Source organism: Triturus cristatus, chromosome 3_1, assembly GCF_964204655.1.
Source record: "Triturus cristatus chromosome 3_1, aTriCri1.1, whole genome shotgun sequence".
NCBI classification, from domain to species: domain Eukaryota; kingdom Metazoa; phylum Chordata; class Amphibia; order Caudata; family Salamandridae; genus Triturus; species Triturus cristatus.
Window position 1 is genome coordinate 69,654,951 of NC_140583.1, and position 13,814 is coordinate 69,668,764.

Sequence of the window (13,814 nt, forward strand, 5' to 3'; positions counted from 1 at the left end):
TTAAGTTTAGTGTCCAGCGCCTACACCTATTAAATAGTGACTAGAGTAGGAATAGTAATTAAATTAAGTTTAGTGTCCAGCACCTATTCCAATTAACTAGTGACTGGAGTAGGAATAGTAATTAACTTAAGTGTATTGTCCAGCACCTACACCTATTAAATAGTGACTGGAGAAGGAATAGTAATTAAATTCAGTTTAGTGTCCAGCACCTACACCTATTTAATAATGACTGGAGTAGGAAAAGTAATTAAATGAAGTTTAGTGTCCAGCACCTATTCCAATTAAATAGTGACTGGAGTAGGAATAGTAATTAAATTAAGGTTAGTGACCAGCATCAAACCCTAATTAAATAGTGACTGGAGTAGGAATAGTAAATTAATTAAGTTTAGTGACCAGCACCTACCCTAATTAAATAGTGACTGGAGTAGGAATAGTAAACTAATCAAGTTTAGTGTCCAGCACCTACCCCTAATTTAATACTGACTTGAATGGGAACAGTAAATTAATTATGTTTAATGTCCAGCACCTACACCTATTAAATAGTGACTGGAGTAGGAATAGTAATTCAATTAAGTTTAGTTTCCAGCACCTACCCCTATTAACTAGTAACTGGAATGGGAATAGTAAATTATTAAAGTTTAGTGTCCAGCACCTACCCCTATTAAATATTGACTGTAGTGGGAATTGTAAATTAAATAGGTTTAGTCTCCAGCACCCATCGCAATTAAATAGTGACTGGAGTAGGAATAGTAATTAAATTAAATTTACTGTCCCACACCTTCACCTTTTAAATAGTGATGGGAGTAGGAATAGTAATTAACTTAAGTTTAGTGTCCAGCACCTACCCCTATTAAATAGTGACTTGAGTAGGTATAGTAAATTAATTAAATTTAGTGACCAGCACCTACACCTATTAAATATTGACTGGAGTAGTAATAGAAATCAAATTAACTTTAGTGTCCAGCACCTACACCTATTAAATAGTGACTGGAGTAGGAAGAGTAATTAAATTAAGTTTAGAGTCCAGCACCTATTCCAATTAAATAGTGACTGGAGTAGGAATAGCAATTACATTAATTTAGTGACCAGCATCTTCCCTAATTAAATAGTGACTGTTATAAGAATAGGAAATTAATTAAGATAAGTTTCCAGCACCTACCCTAATATAAAAAGTGAGTGGTGTGGGAATAGTAAATTAATTAAGTTTAGTGTCCACCACCTACCCTATTAAATATTAACTGGAGTGGGAATTGTTAATTAAATAGGTTTAGTCTCCAGCACCCACCGCAATTAAATAGTGACTGGAGGAGGAATAGTAATTAAATTAGGTTTAGTGTCTAGCACCTACACCTATTAAATAGTGACTAGAGTAGAAATAGTAATTAAATTAAGTTTAGTGTCCAGCACCTATTCCAATTAAATAGTGACTGGAGTATAAATAGTAACTAAATTAAGTTTAGTGTCCAGCCCCTACACCTATTAAATAGTGACTGGAGAAGGAATAGTAATTAAATTCAGTTTAGTGTCGAGCACCTACACCTATTAAATAGTGACTGGAGAAGGAATAGTAATTAAATTAAGTTTAGTGTCCAGCACCTACCCCAATTAAATACTGACTGGAGTGGAAATAGTAATAAAATATGTTTATTGTGAACCTCCTACCCATATTAAATAGTGACTGCAGTGGTAATAGTAAATTAATTATGTGTAGTGTCCAGCACCTACCCTAATTAAATAGTGACTGGAGTAGGAATAGTAATTAAATTAAGTTTAGTGTCCAGCACCTACCCTATTTAAATAGTGACTGGAGTAGGAATAGTAAATTAATCAAGTTTAGTGTCCAGCACCTACCCCTAATTAAATACTGACTGGAGTGGGAAAAGTAAATTAATTATGTTTAGTGTCCAGCTCCTACACCTATTAAATAGTGACTGGAGTCGGAATAGTAATTCAATTAGTTTAGTGTCCAGCACCTACCCCTATTAATTAGTAACTGGAGTGAGAATAGTAAATTAATTAAGTTTAGTGTCCAGCACCTACCCCTATTAAATATTGACTGGTGTGGGAATTGTAAATTTAATAGGTTTAGTCTCCAGCACCTACTGCAATTAAATTGGTGCTGGAGTAGGAATAGTATTTAAATTAAGTTTAGTGTCCAACACCTACACCTATTAAATGGTGACAGGAGTAGGAATAGTAATTAAATTAAGTTTAGTGTCCAGCACCTATTCCAAATAAAGAGTGACTGGAGTTGGAATAGTAATTATATTAAGTTTAGTGTCCAGCACCTACACCTATTAAATAGTGACTGGAGTAGGAATAGTAATTACATTAAATTTAGTGCCCAGCACCTCCACCATTGAAATAGTGACGGGAGTGGGAATAGTAATTAACTTACGTTGAGTGTCCAGCACCTACACCTGTTAAATAGTGACTGGAGTAGGAATAGTAATAAAATTAACTTTAGTGTCCAGCACCTACACCTATTAAATAGTGACTGGAGTAGGAAGAGTAATTAAATTAAGTTTAGTGTCCAGCACCTATTCCAATTATATAGTGACTGGAGTAGGAATAGTAATTAAATTAAGTTTAGTGACCAGCATCTTCCCTAATTAAATAGTGACTGGAGTAGTAATAGTAAATTAATTACGTTTAGTGTCCAGCACCTACACTAATTAAATAGTGACTGGAGTAGGAATAGTAAATTAATTAAGTTTAGTGTCCACCTCCTATCCCTATTAAATAGTGATCGAGTAGGAATAGTAAATTAATTATGTTTAGTGACCAGCACCTACCCTAATTAAATAGTGGCTGGAGTAGGAATAGTAAATGAATTAAGTTTAGTTTCCAGCACCTACCCTAAATAAATAGTGAGTGGTGTAGGAATAGTAGATTAATTAAGTTTTGTCACCAGCACCTACCCTAATTAAATAGTGACTGGAGTAGGAAAAGTAAATTAATTAAGTTTAGTGTCCACCACCTACCCTATTATATATTAACTGGAGTGGGAATTGTAAATTAAATGGGTTTAGTCTCCAGCACCTACCGCAATTAAATAGTGACTGGAGTAGGACTAGTAATTAAATTAAGTTTAGTGTCCAGCGCCTACACCTATTAAATAGTGACTAGAGTAGGAATAGTAATTAAATTAAGTTTAGTGTCCAGCACCTATTCCAATTAACTAGTGACTGGAGTAGGAATAGTAATTAAATTAAGTGTATTGTCCAGCACCTACACCTATTAAATAGTGACTGGAGAAGGAATAGTAATTAAATTCAGTTTAGTGTCCAGCACCTACACCTATTAAATAGTGACTGGAGTAGGAATAGTAATTAAATTAAGTTTAGTGTCAAGCACCTACTCCAATTAAATACTGACTGGAGTGGGAAAAGTAAATTAATTATGTTTAGTGTCCATGACCTACACCTATTAAATAGTGACTGGAGTAGGAATAGTAATTCAATTCAGTTTAGTGTCCAGCACCTACACCTTTTAAATAGTGACTGGAGTAGAAATAGTAATAAAATATGTTTATTGTGCAGCTCCTACCCATATTAAATACTGACTGTAGTGGTAATAGTAAATTAATTATGTGTAGTGTCCAGCACCTACCCTAATTAAATAGTGACTGGAGTAGGAATAGTAATTAAATTAAGTTTAGTGTCCAGCACCTACCCTATTTAAATAGTGACTGGAGTAGGAATAGTAAATTAATCAAGTTTAGTGTCCAGCACCTACCCCTAATTAAATACTGACTTGAGTGGGAAAAGTAAATTAATTATGTTTAGTGTCCAGCTCCTACACCTATTAAATAGTGACTGGAGTAGGAATAGTAATTCAATTCGTTTAGTGTCCAGCACCTACCCCTATTAATTAGTAACTGGAGTGAGAATAGTAAATTAATTAAGTTTAGTGTCCAGCACCTACCCCTATTAAATATTGACTGGTGTGGGAATTGTAAATTTAATAGGTTTAGTCTCCAGCACCTACCGCAATTAAATTGGTGCTGGAGTAGGAATAGTATTTAAATTAAGTTTATTGTCCAACACCTACACCTATTAAATGGTGACTAGAGTAGGAATAGTAATTAAATTAAGTTTAGTGTCCAGCACCTATTCCAAATAAATAGTGACTGGAGTTGGAATAGTAATTAAATTAAGTTTAGTGTCCAGCACCTACACCTATTAAATAGTGACTGGAGTAGGAATAGTAATTAGATTAAATTTAGTGTCCAGCACTTCCACCATTGAAATAGTGACGGGAGTAGGAATAGTAATTAACTTACGTTGAGTGTCCAGCACCTACCCCTATTAAATAGTGACTTGAGTAGGAATAGTAAATTGATTAAATTTAGTGACCAGCACTTACACCTATTAAATAGTGACTAGAGTAGGAATAGGAAGCAACTTAACTTTAGTGTCCAGCACCTACACCTATTAAATAATGACTGGAGTAGGAAAAGTAATTAAATGAATTTTAGTGTCCAGCACCTATTCCAATTTAATAGTGACTGGAGTAGGAATAGTAATTAAATTACGGTTAGTGACCAGCATCAAACCCTAATTAAATAGTGACTGGAGTAGGAATAGTAAATTAATTAAGTTTAGTGACCAGCACCTACCCTAATTAAATAGTGACTGGAGTAGGATTAGTAAACTAATCAAGTTTAGTGTCCAGCACCTACCCCCAATTTAATACTGACTCGAATGTGAAAAGTAAATTAATTATGTTTAGTGTCCAGCACCTACCCCTATTAATTAGTAACTGGAATGGGAATAGTAAATTAATAAAGTTTAGTGTCCAGCACCTACCCCTATTAAATATTGACTGTAGTGGGAATTGTAAATTAAATAGGTTTAGTCTCCAGCACCCATCGCAATTAAATAGTGACTAGAGTAGGAATAGTAATTAAATTAAATTTACTGTCCCACACCTTCACCTTTTAAATAGTGATGGGAGTAGGAATAGTAATTAACTTAAGTTTAGTGTCCAGCACCTACCCCTATTAAATAGTGACTTGAGTAGGTATAGTAAATTAATTATGTGTAGTGTCCAGCACCTACCCTAATTGACCAGCACCTACACCTATTAAATATTGACTGGAGTAGTAATAGAAATCAAATTAACTTTAGTGTCCAGCACCTACACCTATTAAATAGTGACTGGAGTAGGAAGAGTAATTAAATTAAGTTTAGAGTCCAGCACCTATTCCAATTAAATAGTGACTGGAGTAGGAATAGTAATTAAATTAATTTAGTGACCAGCATCTTCCCTAATTAAATAGTGACTGTTATAAGAATAGTAAATTAATTAAGATAAGTTTCCAGCACCTAACCTAATATAAAAAGTGAGTGGTGTCGGAATAGTAAATTAATTTAGTTTAGTGTCAACCACCTACCCTATTAAATATTAACTGGAGTGGGAATTGTTAATTAAATAGGTTTAGTCTCCAGCACCTACCGCAATTAACTAGTGACTGGAGGAGGAATAGTAATTAAATTAAGTTTAGTGTCTAGCACCTACACCTATTAAATAGTGACTAGAGTAGGAATAGTAATTAAATTAAGTTTAGTGTCCAGCACCTATTCCAATTAAATAGTGACTGGAGTATAAATAGTAACTAAATTAAGTTTAGTGTCCAGCCCCTACACCTATTAAATAGTGACTGGAGAAGGAATAGTAATTAAATTAAGTTTAGTGTCCCGCACATACTCCAATTAAATAGTGACTGGATTAGCAATAGTAAATATATTAAGATTAGTGTCCAGCACCTATGCCTATTAAATAGTGAATGGAGTATGAATAGTAATTAAATTAAGTTTAGTGTCCAGCACCTACTCCAATTAAATAGTGACTGGATTAGCAATAGTAAATATATTACATTTAGAGTCTAATACCTACTTCGATTAAATGGTGACTGGAGTAGGAATAGTAATTAAATTAAGTGTAGTGTCCAGCACCTACCCCAATTAAATACTGACTGGAGTGGAAATAGTAAATTAATTAAGATTAGTGTCCAGCACCTACACCTATTCAATAGTGACTGGAGTAGGAATAGTTATAAAATCACATTTAGTGTCCAGCACCTACACCTTTTAAATAGTGACTGGAGTAGAAATAGTAATAAAATATGTTTATTGTGCAGCTCCTACCCATATTAAATAGTGACTGCAGTGGTAATAGTAAATTAATTATGTGTAGTGTCCAGCACCTACCCTAATTAAATAGTGACTGGAGTAGGAATAGTAATTAAATTAAGTTTAGTGTCCAGCACCTACCCTAATTAAATAGTGACTGGAGTAGGAATAGTAAATTAATCAAGTTTAGTGTCCAGCACCTACCCCTAATTAAATACTGACTGGAGTGGGAAAAGTAAATTAATTATGTTTAGTGTCCAGCTCCTACACCTATTAAATAGTGACTGGAGTAGGAATAGTAATTCAATTAGTTTAGTGTCCAGCACCTACCCCTATTAATTAGTAACTGGAGTGAGAATAGTAAATTAATTAAGTTTAGTGTCCAGCACCTACCCCTATTAAATATTGACTGGTGTGGGAATTGTAAATGTAATAGATTTAGTCTCCAGCACCTACCGCAATTAAATTGGTGCTGGAGTAGGAATAGTATTTAAATTAAGTTTAGTGTCCAACACCTACACCTATTAAATGGTGACTAGAGTAGGAATAGTAATTAAATTAAGTTTAGTGTCCAGCACCTATTCCAAATAAATAGTGACTGGAGTTGGAATAGTAATTAAATTAAGTTTAGTGTCCAGCACCTACACCTATTAAATAGTGAAAGGAGTAGGAATAGTAATTACATTAAATTTAGTGCCCAGCACCTCCACCATTGAAATAGTGACAGGAGTGGGAATAGTAATTAACTTACGTTGAGTGTCCAGCACCTGCACCTATTAAATTGTGACTGGAGTAGGAATAGTAATAAAATTAACTTTAGTGTCCAGCACCTACACCTATTAAATAGTGACTGGAGTAGGAAGAGTAATTAAATTAAGTTTAGTGTCCAGCAACTATTCCAATTATATAGTGACTGGAGTAGGAATAGTAATTAAATTAAGTTTAGTGACCAGCATCTTCCCTAATTAAATAGTGACTGGAGTAGTAATAGTATATTAATTACGTTTAGTGTCCAGCACCTACACTAATTAAATAGTGACTGGAGTAGGAATAGTAAATTAATTACATTTAGTGTCCACCTCCTATCCCTATTAAATAGTGATGGAGTAGGAATAGTAAATTAATTATGTTTAGTGACCAGCACCTACCCTAATTAAATAGTGGCTGGAGTAGGAATAGTAAATGAATTAAGTTTAGTTTCCAGCACCTACCCTAAATAAATAGTGAGTGGTGTAGGAATAGTAGATTAATTAAGTTTTGTCACCAGCACCTACCCTAATTAAATAGTGACTGGAGTAGGAAAAGTAAATTAATTAAGTTTAGTGTCCACCACCTACCCTATTATATATTAACTGGAGTGGGAATTGTAAATTAAATGGGTTTAGTCTCCAGCACCTACCGCAATTAAATAGTGACTGGAGTAGGAATAGTAATTAAATTAAGTTTAGTGTCCAGCGCCTACACCTATTAAATAGTGACTAGAGTAGGAATAGTAATTAAATTAAGTTTAGTGTCCAGCACCTATTCCAATTAACTAGTGACTGGAGTAGGAATAGTAATTAAATTAAGTGTATTGTCCAGCACCTACACCTATTAAATAGTGACTGGAGAAGGAATAGTAATTAAATTCAGTTTAGTGTCCAGCACCTACACCTATTTAATAATGACTGGAGTAGGAAAAGTAATTAAATGAAGTTTAGTGTCCAGCACCTATTCCAATTAAATAGTGACTGGAGTAGGAATAGTAATTAAATTAAGGTTAGTGACCAGCATCAAACCCTAATTAAATAGTGACTGGAGTAGGAATAGTAAATTAATTAAGTTTAGTGACCAGCACCTACCCTAATTAAATAGTGACTGGAGTAGGAATAGTAAACTAATCAAGTTTAGTGTCCAGCACCTACCCCTAATTTAATACTGACTTGAATGGGAACAGTAAATTAATTATGTTTAATGTCCAGCACCTACACCTATTAAATAGTGACTGGAGTAGGAATAGTAATTCAATTAAGTTTAGTTTCCAGCACCTACCCCTATTAATTAGTAACTGGAATGGGAATAGTAAATTATTAAAGTTTAGTGTCCAGCACCTACCCCTATTAAATATTGACTGTAGTGGGAATTGTAAATTAAATAGGTTTAGTCTCCAGCACCCATCACAATTAAATAGTGACTGGAGTAGGAATAGTAATTAAATTAAATTTACTGTCCCACACCTTCACCTTTTAAATAGTGATGGGAGTAGGAATAGTAATTAACTTAAGTTTAGTGTCCAGCACCTACCCCTATTAAATAGTGACTTGAGTAGGTATAGTAAATTAATTAAATTTAGTGACCAGCACCTACACCTATTAAATATTGACTGGAGTAGTAATAGAAATCAAATTAACTTTAGTGTCCAGCACCTACACCTATTAAATAGTGACTGGAGTAGGAAGAGTAATTAAATTAAGTTTAGAGTCCAGCACCTATTCCAATTAAATAGTGACTGGAGTAGGAATAGCAATTAAATTAATTTAGTGACCAGCATCTTCCCTAATTAAATAGTGACTGTTATAAGAATAGTAAATTAATTAAGATAAGTTTCCAGCACCTACCCTAATATAAAAAGTGAGTGGTGTGGGAATAGTAAATTAATTAAGTTTAGTGTCCACCACCTACCCTATTAAATATTAACTGGAGTGGGAATTGTTAATTAAATAGGTTTAGTCTCCAGCACCCACCGCAATTAAATAGTGACTGGAGGAGGAATAGTAATTAAATTAGGTTTAGTGTCTAGCACCTACACCTATTAAATAGTGACTAGAGTAGAAATAGTAATTAAATTAAGTTTAGTGTCCAGCACCTATTCCAATTAAATAGTGACTGGAGTATAAATAGTAACTAAATTAAGTTTAGTGTCCAGCCCCTACACCTATTAAATAGTGACTGGAGAAGGAATAGTAATTAAATTCAGTTTAGTGTCGAGCACCTACACCTATTAAATAGTGACTGGAGAAGGAATAGTAATTAAATTAAGTTTAGTGTCCAGCACCTACCCCAATTAAATACTGACTGGAGTGGAAATAGTAATAAAATATGTTTATTGTGAACCTCCTACCCATATTAAATAGTGACTGCAGTGGTAATAGTAAATTAATTATGTGTAGTGTCCAGCACCTACCCTAATTAAATAGTGACTGGAGTAGGAATAGTAATTAAATTAAGTTTAGTGTCCAGCACCTACCCTATTTAAATAGTGACTGGAGTAGGAATAGTAAATTAATCAAGTTTAGTGTCCAGCACCTACCCCTAATTAAATACTGACTGGAGTGGGAAAAGTAAATTAATTATGTTTAGTGTCCAGCTCCTACACCTATTAAATAGTGACTGGAGTCGGAATAGTAATTCAATTAGTTTAGTGTCCAGCACCTACCCCTATTAATTAGTAACTGGAGTGAGAATAGTAAATTAATTAAGTTTAGTGTCCAGCACCTACCCCTATTAAATATTGACTGGTGTGGGAATTGTAAATTTAATAGGTTTAGTCTCCAGCACCTACTGCAATTAAATTGGTGCTGGAGTAGGAATAGTATTTAAATTAAGTTTAGTGTCCAACACCTACACCTATTAAATGGTGACAGGAGTAGGAATAGTAATTAAATTAAGTTTAGTGTCCAGCACCTATTCCAAATAAAGAGTGACTGGAGTTGGAATAGTAATTATATTAAGTTTAGTGTCCAGCACCTACACCTATTAAATAGTGACTGGAGTAGGAATAGTAATTACATTAAATTTAGTGCCCAGCACCTCCACCATTGAAATAGTGACGGGAGTGGGAATAGTAATTAACTTACGTTGAGTGTCCAGCACCTACACCTGTTAAATAGTGACTGGAGTAGGAATAGTAATAAAATTAACTTTAGTGTCCAGCACCTACACCTATTAAATAGTGACTGGAGTAGGAAGAGTAATTAAATTAAGTTTAGTGTCCAGCACCTATTCCAATTATATAGTGACTGGAGTAGGAATAGTAATTAAATTAAGTTTAGTGACCAGCATCTTCCCTAATTAAATAGTGACTGGAGTAGTAATAGTAAATTAATTACGTTTAGTGTCCAGCACCTACACTAATTAAATAGTGACTGGAGTAGGAATAGTAAATTAATTAAGTTTAGTGTCCACCTCCTATCCCTATTAAATAGTGATCGAGTAGGAATAGTAAATTAATTATGTTTAGTGACCAGCACCTACCCTAATTAAATAGTGGCTGGAGTAGGAATAGTAAATGAATTAAGTTTAGTTTCCAGCACCTACCCTAAATAAATAGTGAGTGGTGTAGGAATAGTAGATTAATTAAGTTTTGTCACCAGCACCTACCCTAATTAAATAGTGACTGGAGTAGGAAAAGTAAATTAATTAAGTTTAGTGTCCACCACCTACCCTATTATATATTAACTGGAGTGGGAATTGTAAATTAAATGGGTTTAGTCTCCAGCACCTACCGCAATTAAATAGTGACTGGAGTAGGACTAGTAATTAAATTAAGTTTAGTGTCCAGCGCCTACACCTATTAAATAGTGACTAGAGTAGGAATAGTAATTAAATTAAGTTTAGTGTCCAGCACCTATTCCAATTAACTAGTGACTGGAGTAGGAATAGTAATTAAATTAAGTGTATTGTCCAGCACCTACACCTATTAAATAGTGACTGGAGAAGGAATAGTAATTAAATTCAGTTTAGTGTCCAGCACCTACACCTATTAAATAGTGACTGGAGTAGGAATAGTAATTAAATTAAGTTTAGTGTCAAGCACCTACTCCAATTAAATACTGACTGGAGTGGGAAAAGTAAATTAATTATGTTTAGTGTCCATGACCTACACCTATTAAATAGTGACTGGAGTAGGAATAGTAATTCAATTCAGTTTAGTGTCCAGCACCTACACCTTTTAAATAGTGACTGGAGTAGAAATAGTAATAAAATATGTTTATTGTGCAGCTCCTACCCATATTAAATACTGACTGCAGTGGTAATAGTAAATTAATTATGTGTAGTGTCCAGCACCTACCCTAATTAAATAGTGACTGGAGTAGGAATAGTAATTAAATTAAGTTTAGTGTCCAGCACCTACCCTATTTAAATAGTGACTGGAGTAGGAATAGTAAATTAATCAAGTTTAGTGGCCAGCACCTACCCCTAATTAAATACTGACTTGAGTGGGAAAAGTAAATTAATTATGTTTAGTGTCCAGCTCCTACACCTATTAAATAGTGACTGGAGTAGGAATAGTAATTCAATTCGTTTAGTGTCCAGCACCTACCCCTATTAATTAGTAACTGGAGTGAGAATAGTAAATTAATTAAGTTTAGTGTCCAGCACCTACCCCTATTAAATATTGACTGGTGTGGGAATTGTAAATTTAATAGGTTTAGTCTCCAGCACCTACCGCAATTAAATTGGTGCTGGAGTAGGAATAGTATTTAAATTAAGTTTATTGTCCAACACCTACACCTATTAAATGGTGACTAGAGTAGGAATAGTAATTAAATTAAGTTTAGTGTCCAGCACCTATTCCAAATAAATAGTGACTGGAGTTGGAATAGTAATTAAATTAAGTTTAGTGTCCAGCACCTACACCTATTAAATAGTGACTGGAGTAGGAATAGTAATTAGATTAAATTTAGTGTCCAGCACTTCCACCATTGAAATAGTGACGGGAGTAGGAATAGTAATTAACTTACGTTGAGTGTCCAGCACCTACCCCTATTAAATAGTGACTTGAGTAGGAATAGTAAATTGATTAAATTTAGTGACCAGCACTTACACCTATTAAATAGTGACTAGAGTAGGAATAGGAAGCAACTTAACTTTAGTGTCCAGCACCTACACCTATTAAATAATGACTGGAGTAGGAAAAGTAATTAAATGAATTTTAGTGTCCAGCACCTATTCCAATTAAATAGTGACTGAAGTAGGAATAGTAATTAAATTACGGTTAGTGACCAGCATCAAACCCTAATTAAATAGTGACTGGAGTAGGAATAGTAAATTAATTAAGTTTAGTGACCAGCACCTACCCTAATTAAATAGTGACTGGAGTAGGATTAGTAAACTAATCAAGTTTAGTGTCCAGCACCTACCCCCAATTTAATACTGACTCGAATGTGAAAAGTAAATTAATTATGTTTAGTGTCCAGCACCTACCCCTATTAATTAGTAACTGGAATGGGAATAGTAAATTAATAAAGTTTAGTGTCCAGCACCTACCCCTATTAAATATTGACTGTAGTGGGAATTGTAAATTAAATAGGTTTAGTCTCCAGCACCCATCGCAATTAAATAGTGACTAGAGTAGGAATAGTAATTAAATTAAATTTACTGTCCCACACCTTCACCTTTTAAATAGTGATGGGAGTAGGAATAGTAATTAACTTAAGTTTAGTGTCCAGCACCTACCCCTATTAAATAGTGACTTGAGTAGGTATAGTAAATTAATTATGTGTAGTGTCCAGCACCTACCCTAATTGACCAGCACCTACACCTATTAAATATTGACTGGAGTAGTAATAGAAATCAAATTAACTTTAGTGTCCAGCACCTACACCTATTAAATAGTGACTGGAGTAGGAAGAGTAATTAAATTAAGTTTAGAGTCCAGCACCTATTCCAATTAAATAGTGACTGGAGTAGGAATAGTAATTAAATTAATTTAGTGACCAGCATCTTCCCTAATTAAATAGTGACTGTTATAAGAATAGTAAATTAATTAAGATAAGTTTCCAGCACCTAACCTAATATAAAAAGTGAGTGGTGTCGGAATAGTAAATTAATTTAGTTTAGTGTCAACCACCTACCCTATTAAATATTAACTGGAGTGGGAATTGTTAATTAAATAGGTTTAGTCTCCAGCACCTACCGCAATTAACTAGTGACTGGAGGAGGAATAGTAATTAAATTAAGTTTAGTGTCTAGCACCTACACCTATTAAATAGTGACTAGAGTAGGAATAGTAATTAAATTAAGTTTAGTGTCCAGCACCTATTCCAATTAAATAGTGACTGGAGTATAAATAGTAACTAAATTAAGTTTAGTGTCCAGCCCCTACACCTATTAAATAGTGACTGGAGAAGGAATAGTAATTAAATTAAGTTTAGTGTCCCGCACATACTCCAATTAAATAGTGACTGGATTAGCAATAGTAAATAAATTAAGATTAGTGTCCAGCACCTATGCCTATTAAATAGTGAATGGAGTATGAATAGTAATTAAATTAAGTTTAGTGTCCAGCACCTACTCCAATTAAATAGTGACTGGATTAGCAATAGTAAATATATTACATTTAGTGTCTAATACCTACTTCGATTAAATGGTGACTGGAGTAGGAATAGTAATTAAATTAAGTGTAGTGTCCAGCACCTACCCCAATTAAATACTGACTGGAGTGGAAATAGTAAATTAATTAAGATTAGTGTCCAGCACCTACACCTATTCAATAGTGACTGGAGTAGGAATAGTTATAAAATCACATTTAGTGTCCAGCACCTACACCTTTTAAATAGTGACTGGAGTAGAAATAGTAATAAAATATGTTTATTGTGCAGCTCCTACCCATATTAAATAGTGACTGCAGTGGTAATAGTAAATTAATTATGTGTAGTGTCCAGCACCTACCCTAATTAAATAGTGACTGGAGTA